Source organism: Gossypium hirsutum, chromosome A06 (genome assembly GCF_007990345.1).
Source record: "Gossypium hirsutum isolate 1008001.06 chromosome A06, Gossypium_hirsutum_v2.1, whole genome shotgun sequence".
NCBI classification, from domain to species: Eukaryota; Viridiplantae; Streptophyta; class Magnoliopsida; order Malvales; family Malvaceae; genus Gossypium; species Gossypium hirsutum.
Window position 1 is genome coordinate 37,983,464 of NC_053429.1, and position 14,908 is coordinate 37,998,371.

At 34.8% G+C, this 14,908-nt stretch overlaps 1 non-coding gene across 1 annotated transcript; it reads right to left on the reverse strand.

Moving 5' to 3' along the window:
* Positions 1 to 13,294: 13,294 nt before the first annotated feature.
* Positions 13,295 to 13,401, reverse strand: LOC121231766 (small nucleolar RNA R71). Its single transcript, XR_005929821.1, has one exon. It is a non-coding gene; the product is annotated as a small nucleolar RNA R71 (small nucleolar RNA).
* Between the last annotated feature and the right edge of the window lie 1,507 nt (positions 13,402 to 14,908).

Below are 14,908 nucleotides of genomic sequence, written 5' to 3' on the forward strand. Positions count from 1 at the left end.
CCACCACTGGTAGGCTTCTTCCCTAAGCAGTGACACTGCTCCTTTCAACTTTTGCTCAGGTGAGCAGTCCAGGCCCTCCATTATCCTTTTAGTGGCCTCCAACCAATATTTCGCCACATTAGGAGCCACGCCAGCCACGCCCTTAAAGATTCAACCCTATTCGAACAAAGTCACTCCGGAATGGACCTTCGATTTTCGCTGCCATTATTGGGCCCAACGACCCTTTCCAAAATTTTCAACATTACCTGTGACAATGCATCTTCTCCCGCGGCTTGATCATATGGTCCATTCCCAGCCACAGGTGAGGCCAGAGCCTCTTCTACTCAAAAATTGGGCACATGGCCCAATGCCGATGATTCAGCCCTAAAACTTTTGCGGCCTCGGCCACGGCCCCTTGAACCACTTCTAGCACTCATATTCGATTTGCGTATTATCTGGATTGGAAATTTATGAAGTCTTAGTTAGTTTCAATAATTAACCCGATGTTTTATGGAAGTAATTAAAGAGAAGATTGTTTTTGAAAATCCTCTACAGTTTCAAGTTCCTACGGGCTTTGGTTCCATTCTAACAAAATCATCTAGAGTAGCCCTCTAACTATTTACTGTATAATAATTTAAACAAATTTAAGAGTAAAAGTACTTACTTGGTTTGACGTTGTAGACTCGATGTGCCGCTTAGCAAGACTTCCATTTTTCCAAAACATTGTGATCCAATCAAAAATATATTTTTTTTAAAACACAAAAGAAACCAAGTAATAAGGCCCAATCCACTGCCCGAGTTTTGCAACCTGGACTCTAATACCACGAAATGTATCACCCCAAACCCGGCCCGGACATTATGGCCAAACTTGGCTTGTTACATTGAAGTGTTTTAGTGAAAACCCTTCTTAAAATAAGAGAAAATCTTAAAAATAAACTCCTTTCAATCACTTGTTTGAAACATAAGATTTGATGAAAACATGTCACTTAAAAATTTAGTTGCGAAAACATAGAAAAGACATACTATAGTTTAAGAAACCATGTTCAACTTCTTATAATTACATCACATAGAAATAATACTCCGAATAATAACAAAATGGAAGCCCTATTACAATCTGATTTGAATAGTGCTTAATAAAATAGAAACTTATATGTTTTAAAAAAAAAATAAGTCCAAATTATCTTGCTAGCTGGTCACCCAGACTCCCTCCGAACATCGAACCTTCTACTGAGCATCACCAGAAAAATAAAATAAAAGAGGGGGTGAGTTTTCGTAAAATCAGTGCGTACAACCCTCGATGAAAAACAAGAATTCAAAGAGAAATTGTCAAACATGCAATGCAATCCAATCCAAATTATCCATCCTCTACACACCAGCTCTGTCCCCCGTCACACCATGTGGGGATATAAATATCGACCCACCTAGCCCACACACCAATGGTAGCCTAGTTGTGAAACTACCTTCATTTACATATTGGGCTTTAAAAGTTGTCGGTGAATCCACGACTGTCAGGCAACCATGCGATCCTCCTATACTTCCTCCGTTCCATAGTTCCCACCCCATATGCAGCCTAAGCAGAACATCACATGTATGCATGTCACATCCATAAAACTTACATTCAACACCTAGGGGTATTTTGGTCATTTTCGCCTTTAGAGGCATTTCGGTAATTTTCCCTTAATTAAGGTTTTCACTTACCTTGAACTATTAACAAGTCCCGCAAGCTAAGATGAACGAATACTATGCACCGGGTAGGATTCCAGAGAAGAGGAGGTGGGTCATTAAGACCGCTTAAGCACCAAGCTCTCCCTAGACCTAGTTCTAGACATGCATATACCCGTTGCCACACCTTAACCCTTTGACTTGTCCAAGGTCGCAATATATTAATTAAATCTTATGTAGTTATCATATACTAGGCCCAAAACCCCTTACATCGCCCAAAAAAATTCACATACCTGTATCTGGCCCATTAAGCCCAATCATATTTATATGGCCCATTTGGCCCAAATCACATTTATATGGCCCGTTAGGCCTAGTCACATTCATATTCATGCTCACATACAAATTCCTATCACATAGCATCAATATTCAGTCTTTGCCTATAATGAGCCCAATAGCCCATCAGGCCCATTTAGCCCATTCTGGCCGATATGGCCAAATCACAACCCAAGTCCACGGAATCGCCTGTGGGTCTTAGGCAACCTATTGGTCTCTCTCTTACGAGTGTTCGCGCACTCGCAAGACTACCGTAGCCAAACTTTTGGCTTTTAAGCATTTCAGCTTTTCGACATTTCGGCATTTCGGCTTTTGCCGATTCATAGTGTGTGTGTAGTGTATGTACACACCTGGTAGGAAAACGTGCTGCGATTTCCTTAGCCCAAATCTAAAATCGATATCATTCAAAGATTAATCTCACATACTTATCGAATACTTTACCAAAATTCAGAATCTCACCTTAAGCTTACCTTACGCGATAAGTATAACAACCCCTTCACTAACCACGATCAACTCCTAGATTTGCACCAATTGTAACTATTAAAACCAAAATAATATGTGACTTGTATCCAACACAAGTCCCCTTACCATACTATGGCTATTTGGCCAACCTTAGCCAATGGATGAGGAATACTTACCAAAACCGCAACACCTAAGGGGCAATTCAGCAATGAGCTAAGATCCAAGATCCAATACTAATTCCCTACCACATTTGATTAGATGGAGTGAGAGACAATATTTGATACTTAGCAAAGAAACCAATTGGGAGAACAACACTTACACTAGATTTGACTGAAATAGTAGTGATTGCACCAAGGGTATTCGGCCAAAGAGGTTCGCCCCTTTACGATTTTGTATGGCAAAAGAGGGTTATTTGGCTCCAAGGAAAAAGAAAGAAAAGTCAGAAATGAGGTAGAGGAAGTATAGAATTCGGCACAAGGAAGGAGAAAAAGAAAAGAAAGGTAGATGGTTTTTGGCTTTTAGAGAAAAGAGTTTCTGGTAACAGGGTGAAGGAAATTCGGTCATTAGCTTCATACCCTAGCATTTGGCACCTATTTATAAGCCTTATAGTCGAATTTTTCCATGTCCAATTCCCCATTTGGGTCCATCACTTCTCCCTTCTCATCTCCTCGTTTTTCTCCCTGATAACCCCTTGATCCTTTCCTTAATTTTCTCTCCTGAACACTTCCCTTAGAGTCCACTTTCCTTTATTTAAAAGCCCAAATACTTGCCAACCCTGATTCTTTTAGTAATTAATTTTTAATTTATTCTATCCCTTAATTCAAACTCAAACCTTGACCAAGACCTACCTTTGCGTAATTAGCACTTAACCTGAATTATTAAGATCAAAAAGAAAAATTCAAGATTTTGGGATTTTTAGATTTCGGGGTTTTAAGATTTTTGGGGCATTACAGGTAAGGCTTGGCTAAGTGGCTAAGTAATTAAATTGTAAGTGGTCGAACTAGGTACGTTTTGAGCCCTAACTATTTGGCATGTTAGCAAAAATGTGAAAATGACTGAATAATTGTGCGATTGATATTGTTGTCAATGATTAGTTGATATGATGTATGTTGATTGTATGTATAACATGATTTTGAATGAGAGTGATGCTTAGGCATGATATATTTGTATGAATGATTTGCTATGAAATATTTGAAAGACTGTTATATATGCACTCGTAATAGTATTGTAAGTTTATATGAGATTGTGATATGTTGAATGACACTATCTTAATAGTGCTTTAAAAGTGGGATAAATGATACTATTTACTGAAAGTATTTGATAATATGAGGGCATGTTGATCATGCCAAAGAAATGTGAAATTATTGAATTCATGACTATGTATGAGATTGAATGACGTCTTGCATGCGCATTGGGAAGGGTTTGTTATTATGGTTGACAGAGGAGATCCATAGAGATTCGGTGGCATATTAAGTCTGCATTTATTAGTAGTCAGTGCACTGCACCAGGAGTACCATAGAGATTAGATATTTTATCACATTTATTTGTTAAATGGTAGATTTTTTACAATTATGTGCATTCGGTGGTTTTCCCACATCGAGCTTTGCTTGCATTTGTTGGAGTTTGGTAGACGGGTTTGGGGAACTCGAGGTGTGTAGCGGATGGTTTGGGTAGGAACTTTTGCATTGCATCATTTGCATCACCCCATGCTCATACACCTTTTCACATCGATTAGGTAATGACTACGTAATGATGTGAACTTCCAATGATGGTTTTGTGTTCTTCTATTAATGCTAATATGCTTCACTGTATTTGATATTTCTGACTGTTTAAAAAATTGTACAACTCATACTGAGCTTTCATAAGCTCACTCCCCCATAGTGTTTAACTTTTTAGGTAAACCTCGAAACTAGGATCGAACCCGACATACGGAGAATCACCTTGGACCTTAGATTACTTTTAATAAGTATTATTAATTCTCTATTGGTTTTGGTTTGTAATTTTCAATTATTTATGGTCTGTGGCTTGATAACTTTTCATTGGGGATTCTTTTTGCATGCATGGATTACTCGAGCATAATAACTGGAAAATTCATAATAACTAGCTTAATTAAAATTTGATATTGTTATCTAATTTTCATTGCATTGCAAAGAAATCATTTTTGAAAAACACAAATCAATAAGGCAACTACATTTTCAAAATGACATAAATAATGGTTTTTCCGCGACATTAGTTAACATCAAGTCGCTTTACAAGTAAAGCGATCAACAAACAATTTTTCTAAAACAACACTGTCAATAATAAAATGAATCTTAAGAATAGATGACGTAATAAATGGATGTTTCCAAACTAACTCAAAGTACAACTATGATTTTTCTCTGAAATGAGTTTATTTAAGGTCTTCAAAGGTAACGTAAGTTGGCTTAGTCATTTCAATGGCTAATGTAACCTTCTCAGTCTAGTCATAACGTTTAGGCCAGGTTAGGGAGATAACCTTTCTCAGTCTAGTCATAACGTTTAGGCCGGGTTAGGGAGGTTACAAATCGACATCGCAACAAATTTATTCTTTTATTCCCTTTTTCTATTTAATTTTTTACTTTGCATGATTAATATGAAATTAGAGATAATTGCATCTAGATCCATTTAACCTCCCAAACCTGACCTAGACATTCTGGCTGAATCCTAAATATTACATTGGCCATTGGAATAATGTGGAAAAACATTTCTATTTTAAATCACTATTTAAAACAAATTATCTTTTTTTTAAGGCTAGAGATCTTGATTATTTGCTTTGTTTCAAGAAATATCATATTAATTTCAAAATCATCAAGCATCTTAAGAGTTTCATTTGTAAAGAGTAACGCTTTTCTTAGTTGTGCTTTTGAAAAGCACTATTAGCTTAAAAAGTACTTTTGGCTTTAAAGTTGTGCTAAACAAGCACCTTTTGCTTGAAAATTGTGGCTTCTGAAAAACCCTTTTGCTTAGATGGAAAAGCTAAAATTTTTAGTTTTTCTTTAGCCAAAAGCACTTTTGAACGTTAATTTACTTTTTCATCCCTCCATTTTTCTTCTCTCAAAACACAAGTTACTACCATTTTCTTTTTCTTTTTCTCTTTCAAAGTTTAAATTCTCTAGTTCTCCCTTCTCTAATTTTATTTGCTTCTTCCATTTTATTCAAGATTTTTGTTGATGTCTCTCTCTCTCTCTCTCTCTCTCTCTCTCTATTCCCCTATTCTCATCTTCTCATTTCAACTCCTTATTTAAGTTTTTAGTTTTTTCCCATTTCAAGTTAAACTCTTTTTGGTTGCCGCTGAGTTTGGTTGCTCTCTATTTTTAGGTTAACTTTCTCATTTCACCTTTGATTTTCTTGGGTTTTTTTTGTTTGGTTTCTGAGTTTGATTATTTTGTTTTTTTTTCATTTTGCTTTGATTCTTTTGCTAATTTTTTCTCCTTTGATTTGTTGGATCTCGATGCCTCAGTATAATAAATTTTACTATAGATTGATCTTTGTTAACTTGTCTATAGATGATCACATATAAACATATATAATACATAGACAACAAAATAGGTTATATTGAGAATATTTCTTGTGAGTTTTAAACTTATTACCTGTTTATAAGAACATGATAATAATGAGTAAGGACATTGAATAACTATAAGATTGATACAAAGTATACCATCCATCACCACTTTTTGGAATATAATTAGATATGAATATGTTAGATACAACATCATTACTATAACACCCCTAACTTGTCTTCGTTGCTGGATTAGAGTTATGGAGTATTACAGAAAATTCAAAATATTTAAACTGAAATAAATACAATTATACAATTTGATTAGTATCATTCCATAATTCATTTAAATCAAGTAGGAAATAAATATATGGACCTACAATTGGGCTTACTGGGCCCTAAAAACATTTTGAAAACAATTCAAGATCAAATCGAAAAAATCAAAAAATTTTTTGAAAAACTTGAAAATTTGTAAAATAAGGGTCACACAGCCGTATGGCCAACCCTAGACCATGTGAACATTCGAAGTCAGGACACACGGCCGTGTCCCAGGTCATGTCGAATGTTCGCTCGTGTGAGTACTCGGAATAGGGCCACAAGGATTATTCGCAGGCTGTGTGCTAGACTGTATATGTATACGAAGTTGGTCAAAGGCCGTGTGCTAGGTAGTATGAATACTTGTAACACCCCTAACTCGTCTCCGTTGCTGGATAAGGGTTACGAAGCATTACTTTACAATTGAAAACATTTAAACATCATAACATTCAATAACGTAAATCTATTATAAACCATTTAATCACATAAATTTCGTCTCTAAATCAAGCCATCGAGGCTCAAAAAATAGTTTAACGACAATTCAATACTAATTTGAAACAAACAAAAAGTTAGGGAAAAAGTAGAAAAAATTGGAAACATGGGCACATGGTCATGTGGCCAGGCCGTGTGGCATAGCCCCGGGCCATGTAAATTTTGAACAAAGGACACACGGCCATGTCTCAGCTCGTGTCCTCACTCGTGTAACTCACACGGCCGTGTCACATGCCCGTGTGCCACGCTATGCATCTCTCTAAGTAGCCCCACATGCTTGTGTGCCAGGTTGTGTGCTAGGCCGTGTAACTCACTAGCCAGTAGACTAAGAAACTTTCAGCTGACACACAGTCGTGTCGCCAAGCTGTGTGCCTCACACGGCTGCGTCACATGCCCGTGTCCCACGCCGTGTGACCCAAAATATACCTAAAATCAAACCATTACAAGTCCATTTCATACCCAATCACCTAAACCATATAAGCATACATTCAAGGGATTCAAACACCATTGGAACATACATAAACATGCCATTTCAATCATCCTAAATCACTAACAAATGTGCCATTCAAAGGCACCATAATTGAATCAAACATCATTTTCCAAATCAAGTCAACCTTACCTAATTTCTTGCATAAAAACCTAGTTTAAATAAGTGCCAAAACACACCATAAATTACCATTGTCAAGCTATTTCAAACATACCAAAACAACCTTTCATACATGCACTTATAAGTGACAAAAATGTCATACTTCGGTAAGACATTGCAATTACCAAATTAGCATTACATAACATTCTAAACATTTCAACCTCAAATTCATCTACATAAATGTATATACATGCCACTACCCTAGAAGATACAAAAACTATTGACTTAGATGGATTGTGTGAGCCGGTTGAATATCTTTCCAAAATGTCAGCAACGGTTATCTACAAAAAAATCTATAAGAACTGATAAGCTTACAAAGCTTAGTAAGGACATAGTATAACATTTAACCTAAATACAACTAAATAAAATTCCTATACTATATAATTTAGAGTCACCGGAGTATAAACAAGGTGTGTAAGTGTATTCAGAGGTATCGAAATACAAACAGGGGCACATATGTGCATTCAAGGGTACCAAAGTACAAACAAGGGTAAGCATGTGCATTTAGGGGTACCAAAATACAAACATGGTCACATTCCATTCAATGTATATGACCCTTAACTTTTCATTAATTACACATTTTCCTTAAACTTTTACATCTTTTGCATTTTAGTCCTTTAACCCAAAAATTATCAATTTTACCATTCTCTAGAAATCAAATTACAGTCGAATAACAGTCCCTGTTAAACATAAAATTTACTATTAAACCTTGAAAATTTGACATTTTAACAATTCAATCCCTAAATTAAAATCTAACAAAAATCACTTCACAAAACAACCAAATACTATAGTCAAAGCTTCAAACACATAGTTATCATCATAAACCTTCAAGATTCATCAATGGCAACTCCTAAAATTTTTAACAGGTTCAAAAATGAAGGTAGGGGCTAGCTGGACTTAGTTGTAACGATCTCAAAAATATAAAAATTACAAGAAATGGGAGAAAAATTCACTTACATGCAAGCTTTAACCTAGCCAAAACTTCCAAGCTTCAACGAAGGTTTTCTCATTTCGTTTTTAGGTGATCATTTCCATTAAGGAAGATGATCATCTTTTTTACTATTATTTTACTTAAGTTAAATTTACTAAATTACAAATTTACCCTTAATATAACTTACATTTTAAACCAATTCCATCCCTTAACCGTCCAACACTTAATAACAAGGGTTTAATTGCTTCATAGGTCCTCCCTTTTGTGATGATTAAACTATTAACTCATGAAATTGCCTTAATCAACAAATTTTATACCTTTTATAATTTAGTCCTTTTTCTTAATTAGCTATTTAAACTTTAAAATTTGTTAACAAAAAATTAATACGACTCTAATGGCCTCATAAATATTTTATAAGTAATATTTATGAGCCGACACAATGGAAATTTGTGCCCTCAAAACTACTATTTCATCACCGTTGAAGAATGGATTTCTACAATACTGCACCTAAAAACATTAAATTCACGTGGCCGTGTGAGGTGACCGTGTGTGGCACACGGTCATGTGACAGCCCGTGTCCCAGGTCGTGCACACCATTTTCAACCCCTAAAAGAAGCAAATTCATGCACCATTCCTTGCACAAGAAGACATATCATATTTAACTCATTTTCAAGGTTTAAAAACACATTCAAATCACCAATTACATGCCAAAATTTCATTCATCTCGTGCCTAACCAATATGCTATTCAGAGGCACCACAAGCAAAGATCATTCATTCAACTATCATAGTTAAGAAATCAAATGGCATTATTCATCTATTCATATTCAAACTATCAACCAAATTGGTCAATATATACAAACCTGCATATCAAGTTACCATTCCAAGCAACATGACCTAATTCATATCATTACGGATCACCAAACCAGAACATTTAATTACATACATTCAAAACTAACCTTTTCACTAGAATTACCATTATAACATAACTTACATATAAATAACAAAACGTCTATATAAATGCCACATCCCAAAATAGAAAACAACAACTACCAATATGGCTAGATAGTGTGAGCTTTCAGTCAATCCGTTCGGTTAGTCCGTAAACTTGACAACCACAAAAAAAATAATAAGTAAAACAAGTAAGCTAAAGAAGCTTAGTAAGCTCATAGTATAAACATCACAAACTTACCTTACACATGTAGATATTCAATTAAATAAATTATATTTCCTCATACCCAAATACAAGGTCACACACCACATTCGCATTTGATTCACATATTAAAATATATCATAAACTACATAAGTTGAAATTTAATAAACACATAGCTCGATAAACTAAGTAACTTGACTAAAATACTCGAGTAACTACACCACACCAAAGGCATCATAGATGCATAACAAAGGCACCAACATGCAGAAAGAGGCCTGATTGTGCAACCAGAGGCACCAAAATGCAAACAGAGGCACCTAAGTGCAATTCTTTACAAGTGCGTATACTAACCCTCTTGGCATGCCAATCGTATCGTAGTCATTTACTATGTTTAAATGAGCAATTAGCTGAATCAATCATGAAAGACCCCAAACTCGGTTTAGACGTCGTGGTCAAATCTCGAAAGTCACATTCAAACTGTTGAAAACATTTACTTGTTGAAAATAACTAGATTTCAGTTGTTTTTATGAAAACTCTAAAATTTAAATACTGAGTAATTTTGTTTGAAAAACTCTTACTAAAACATTAATATTGAAAAGCATCATTATTACATCGAAATCTCGTCTTAGATCATTAACCTAAAAATTTGCAATATTTTTAGTTTGTTGTAAAAAAAAAGATTTTGGTAAAAATCTTTCGTAGTGGACTTTTGAATATACTTAGAAAAATCACAAACTTTTAGGCTTGTTTAAAAATCAAGAAAAATCTAAAAAATTTAAATAAACTCAATAATTCAAAATATTTGTAAATCCATTAAGCATGCATGCATGACACTCTAAAGTTATGAAGTAAAGAAACAACCTAACAAAAATTCCAATGTCCAATGTCCAATGTCCAAAATAACATCCCAAGTAGTTAATAAATAATTTATTAAAATCCATCTGAGAGACTTCTCCGTTTGCTGAATCCAAGTCTTAAGTCCGTGAATCAACTGAAAGGTTATGAAACTAAAATGGTGAGCTTTTAAAGCCCACTGTGAGTCTTATAACAAGTTAAATAACAATAAGCAAATATTTGTCATACAACATAATAAATTTTATGCACATGATCATAGCAGTGCAATTTTTGTAAAACAATTTTACAAATTTTCATAAAACACCCTATCCATCACTGCTACACTCCAAAAAGAGTTCCCCATCCAATCATTTTAATTTATGCGGGTGAAACCACCAATATTCATAGACAAACTACCATGTAGGTTGTGGATAAAACACAAATTTGTAGACAAGCTACCATGTAAGGGTAAACTGAAAAATATATAGGATTTTTCCTATATAATTTGTCACCTTTTTACTTAAATTTGTTGTTAAAACCAAGTAATTGTTTAATAAGTTAATAAAATATATGAAAATATGAAATTGGGACATAGAAATTATTAAAATGTGATTTTATGCTGTATTATATAGTTTTCATGTAGAAAATGGCTTCTTTTATATTAATTTGAGTATATTTTCAAGCTATAAAGTGGGCCATGCAAGATTAAATTAAATAATAAAATATAAAGTTATATTTAATAATTTATTTTAATATATTTCATTAATAAATTGGGTTTTAATTAATTAAGTAAATTGATTAATTAAAGTGATTAAATTATATTCTTTGGTCCTCTAAATTTCTACTATTATTGGACAGGTCTGAGAGCTTTATGTTGATTACAAAACCATCCAAATAGAGGACCAAATCAACCCAAAATTTGGCTGCATGTGGATGTTCATAAATAAAATATTGGTTTAATTATACAAGGTCCTTGAACAGTTGAAGAAATCAGAGATTTACCCGAAGAATTGCAATTGATCGAGTCCTGATCCTGATGATGTTGTGGCACTTAAATCAAGAAAAAATCAGCCACACTCCCAAAAATCATGGTTGACCACTCTTGGATCAAGTTTCAAATCATGGACACTCCTATTTTTAGTAAACTAGCTTCCTTGCCTTACTTATAAATAAGATCCCATTTCTCGCTTATCCCTCATCCCTCATTCATCCCTCACTCATTCATCATTCTCTCCTCTCTCAACTCTCTTAGCTTTCTTTTCCCCTCATGCCTATCATCATCTTTGCATAAGTATTTTTAACAAATTATCCTCTTAAAGATCCCTTGGTTGGCCAACTTGGATAGCTAGGAGCAAAGTGAAGGAACGAAGGTGCCCTCGTCAGTTAAAGTCTTAGGTGAAAGCCACTTTGATTTGGGTTTAATCTTTCTTTTCTTTAACTTAATTCAAGAATGTTTACTTTGTGTTTACTGTTCTTGTTTACAACAATGATAGCTTAATTTTATTTAAGTTAGGATGATTGCTTTGATTGTATAATAATTATTTGATTCATGCGTATAATGTTTGTGCCTCAATCAATCATGTTTTCAATTAAAATCAAGTCTGTATTTCATTCATACGTGATTGAAATGCACCTGAATTAGCTAAGCGATCCTAACCAGATGACGGCTAATGGACGCATAATTCAAATGTGCATGCTCAATTCAGATCCTAACTTGATTAAATTGCAGGTTACATAACAACCCTAACCAGGCTCTGTTATCTGCATAGTTTTTAGATTTGTGTGATTGAAATGTTTCAAACCTAACATGTCTCTGTTACCTCACACGAATACTAAGAAACCCTTAGTAAATAAAAATCATTAAAATGCGTATTTACTAAGTAAAGGATTTCAAAAGGACCTAATGTGGTTTTCAAACTCATGAAAGATCGAGTTGCCATGGAATGTTTTTCCAAATATTGATAAGCATGTTGATAATAATTTGATAAAGTAATTATCCTAGCTAATTTATGTTATAATTGTTGCTTATTGTGTTAATTTTGCTAAAATCTATTTCATTCATATAGTTGCATGTTAGGATAAATCACATTAGGTATCATTGCATCTAGATTAATTTTGCATAATTTTAATTAATACTTCCAAATCAAATTATGTTTCTATTTACCAAGTTGTTAATAATATTTTTATAATTGAGTGACTTAGCACGAATACAATCCCTGTGGAGACGATAACTCGATACTTACTTATTACTTAATAACAACTATGTACACTTGCACAAACCCTAGCGTTACAAGTTTTTGGCACCGTTGTTGAGGATTGTCAACTGTTGTCGTAGTCATTCTTTGTGAAATTATTTATTTTCAATTTGGTTATTTCTAACAGTACTAACTTATTCTTTTTAATTTTGTGATTTTCTTTTTAGGTGTTTATGAGCATTGATCAAATTATCGATTTACTCCCAGTAGACCCTAAAATTGAGCGAACTTTCAGACAAAGAAGACGTGAATGAATAGCTCAAAGACAAGTCAAGATGGTTCTTGGAAATTAGAATCAAGACCAAGGTAATGAAGCCGATATAAAATCCTATCCTCATTACCTATGATAGGGATCGATGCATTAGATAATGTGCTGTGCCACTTTTCAATGAGTTAAATACAGGAATTAGAAGGCCATATATTGAGGCAACCCAATTCAAATTCAAACCAGTGATGTTTCAAATGATACAAGCGGTGGGCCAATTTAGTGGTATGCCTATGGAAGATCCAAATCTCCACATTTAATTGTTTATGGAGGTGAGCGATTCATTCAAGATAGCCGGTGTGATTGAAGACGCACTGAGGTTGAAGTTGTTTCCGTACTCGTTGCGAGATCAGGCACGAGCATGGCTCAATTCATTACCACCACGTTCCATATCTACATAGTAAGAATTGGCAGAGAGATTTTTGGTTAAGTATTTCCCGCCTAGCAAGAACGCTAAGTTAAGGAACGAGATCACAACTTTTCAAGAATTGGATGACGAGTCTTTGTATGAGGCTTGAGAGCAATTCAATGAGTTACTTTGTAAGTGTCCTCATCATGGAATTTCTTATTATATCCAGTTGAAGACATTCTATAATGGTCTCAATGCACATACAAGATTGATGGTAGATGCTTCTACGAGTGGTACAATTTTGTCTAAGTCTTATAATGAGGCTTATGAGATCATCGAGAAGATCGCGAGTAATAACTATCAATGGCCAACAAATCGAAAAGCTTCAGGAAGACGAGTAGATGGAGTTCATGAAGTTGATGCTCTCACTTCGTTATCAGCTTAGGTATCGTCTATTCCCTCTATGTTAAACCAGTTTACCGCTAATAGTGCTAATAATTTTACAACTCAGTCACCAAGTCCGTTTGAAGTAGTTTCCTGTGTATACTGCGGGGAAGGTCATTCTTTAGAGAATTGCCTATTGAATCCTGAGTCAGTGTACTATGTGGGGAACCAACACCAAAATAGAAGTGGACAAGGACCCTAGTCCAACTTCTATAATCCTTCATGGTGTAATCATCCTAAATTTTCTTGGAGCAACCAAGGAAACGGACCGGATAACAACTTTATGCAACATAGACACAACCAATCTCAAGGGTTTAATCAGTAAGCTCCAAAACCACCTCAAGTTGAGGCATCAAATAGTTTGGAGAACTTGTTGAAAGTGTACATAGTAAAGAATGACTGCAAGGAACCTTGCCGAGTGATACTGAGAATCCAAGAAATTTGGGTAAAGAACATATTAAGGTAGGCGCATTGCAAAGTGGTAAAATTCTAGAACCCCGATTGATTGAGGTTGAAGATAAGCCCATTGAGGAGAATCAACCAGCTGTTGAAATTCCTGCACCAAAGGAATCAAAATCTGCAAAGACTGATAAGGTAAATCCTAACTTAGTGAATTCAGATACTTTAACATTTTCTTTAGATACAGATTTACCTACTCAGAAGAGTTGTCTGGTTCAACCGAATGTTCCATCACCTTCATATCCGTAAAGATTACAGCAACACAAGCAGAAACAGGAGGTGCAATTCAAGAAGTTTTTGGATGTTCTGAAGTAATTACACATCAATATTCCATTGGTGGAGGCTTTAGAACAAATGTCGAATTATGTGAAGTTTATGAAGGATGTACTATCTAAGAAGAAACGACTAAGTGAGTATGAGACTGTCCCCTTGACAAAGGAATGTAGTGCATTCCTGTAGAATAAGCTGCCACTGAAATTGAAGGATCCAGGAAGCTTTACGATACCCTGTAACATTGGTGAATCTTACTGTGGTAAAGCTTTGTGTCACTTAGGAGTAAGTATCAACTTGACACCTAAGTCCATTTTCAAGATGCTAGAGATAGGAGACGTAAGACCTACAATTGTGACTCTCCAGCTAACGGATCGATCTTTAGCATACCTTGAAGGAAAGATCGAGGATGTTTTAGTAAGAGTCGATAAAATTATTTTTCCTGCTAATTTCATTATTCTAGATTTTGAAGCAAATAAAGAAGTGCCAATTATACTTGGGAGACCTTTCTTAGCCATAGGAAGAACGTTAATTAATGTGCAGAAAG